A 1,835-nucleotide genomic window follows, 5' to 3' on the forward strand; every position below is an offset into this window, starting at 1 on the left:
AACGGGGCCAGTCAAGGCAGAGACCATCCTGTTTCTTCCACAGCATCCCGAGGCCTCACACAGCTGGGCCCAGGGAGGCCGCTCTGGAAACACGCGTGGCCCTGACCCAAAGGCGCCCATTTCCACCTGAAGCCACGGGAAGAGAACTGGCTGAGTTCCACAGACCGACAACCAAGACTCGGGGTAATTACCTGGAAAGGGAAACCGAAAATGACAGAATGAACAAAACAGAGACTCCAGGCGAAGCTATGATTCCACACTAAGAATTAGGACACACACAGCACTCTGTGGCCTTAGGGCCTTTGCCTGTGCTCTTCTCCAAACATGGAACTCTGCCCGGTGCATCGCTTACTCCCGAAACACCCTTAGGAATTGGCTCCAGTATCCTTCCTGACTTTATTTTTCTCCACTGTATACGGAACCACCTGACTTCGTGTATATTTACTTCTTGTTTTCTAGGTCTCTCCCACTAGACCATGGGCGACATGAGAATGGACAGCCCTGCCGGCTTCAGGCACCGCTGGGCCCTGGCGTCTGGAACCAGCCCGGCAGACGAGGGCCTCAGTGAACGTGCCCCGGGGAGGGTGAATGGTGTAGACCACAACAAGAATGTCCTGGGTGGGTCTAAGGGCTGTTTACTCCCTGTTTCTTGAGCCCCTACTATCTGCCTGGCACTGACCTAGGCCGTAGACACAGCGATGTAAGAGACAAAACAAAACACAAAAGAACCACCCAAACCCACCAAGCCAACCACAGACCCCTCTGCCCGCTGCTCCAGGGGCAAAGGCGTGTGGAGAGGAGGCCGTGGGCAGAGGGTGCCAGAAAGAGGAATGTGTGGCAGGGGAAAGCACAGGCCTCGGGAAGCACCAAGAGCCAGCGTGGGGCTGGGGACCCTGGGGGCCAGCCGGGGCTGGGGGCGGGGGAGCAGTCGAGGGAGAAGAGATGGCACAGGCCCTGGTGCCGGCTGGGAGGACGCTTCCTCCAGAGGGAGGAGCCGTGGGGCCCTGACCGTCCCAAAGGGATGACATGGGTCATGCTGAGGGAAACGAGGGGTGGGAGACACTGTCCCTGGAGGTTAGGCAGGCGGGGTTGGTTCCCCTTAGGAGGGGACACCTGAGAGGAGGCCAGCATACGTCTGACTCACCTGACTGGGCCTGAGGCCCTTTCCCTTGGCCTCTCGAACTTGTCACCACCTCCTCCAGCCCCCAGGAAGAATCCTCCTTCTCGGGTCCCTGGGACACGGAGAAACCAACCAACCCAGAGCCTGCCCCCTCCCACCTCCTTTCTGTGAACAGGCCCTCCTCCTCCACTGTCTGCCTGCTGGCCTCACGCCAGGGCCAGGACCAGGGGCCAGCTCCGGGGCCCCCGAGTCCTGGAAGTAGCCACACCAGCCGATCCTGAGCTGCTGCGCTGCCTTGCTGGTTCCCACCTGCAGAAACCACAATAAAGCCATCTGTCACCGTTGTCCCTCCTCCTGGAGCTTCTTCGCTTGGCCCTGCACGGTGTGGCACGCCCCTTCCTCTGGGGAACCCTGAGGAACAAACTGTTGTCAAAGGCATCGTCTGTCTCCAGCTTGGGAGGCCTTACTCAGATGTGATCCGAATACACGTCATTTTAAAGCAGCGCCACCAGGCTGTGCAGACAAGAAGAGTTAACCAAAAAATGGGCTGTGTCGACTTTGTTACAAAATCTCCCACAAAATTCATGTTATTAGAAGTCCTCTCCCCCGTACAATGGCATGATCCGGAAGAGTGGAGGAGCAGACCACGCACCCGGGAAGTCCGAAGGGCCCATCTCCCCAGACCGAGAGCACAGACCCAGTCCTCACGGAGGCC

General features: G+C 58.6%; 1 long non-coding RNA gene across 1 annotated transcript; it reads left to right on the forward strand.

The window, feature by feature from the left end:
* The first annotated feature begins 6 nt into the window (after nt 1-6).
* LOC115284723 lies at nt 7-1,465 on the forward strand. Its single transcript, XR_003905325.1, has 3 exons — nt 7-183; nt 460-618; nt 1,296-1,465. It is a non-coding gene; the product is annotated as an uncharacterized LOC115284723 (long non-coding RNA).
* Nucleotides 1,466-1,835: the final 370 nt, after the last annotated feature.

This window comes from Suricata suricatta, unplaced genomic scaffold, assembly GCF_006229205.1.
Source record: "Suricata suricatta isolate VVHF042 unplaced genomic scaffold, meerkat_22Aug2017_6uvM2_HiC HiC_scaffold_1732, whole genome shotgun sequence".
NCBI classification, from domain to species: domain Eukaryota; kingdom Metazoa; phylum Chordata; class Mammalia; order Carnivora; family Herpestidae; genus Suricata; species Suricata suricatta.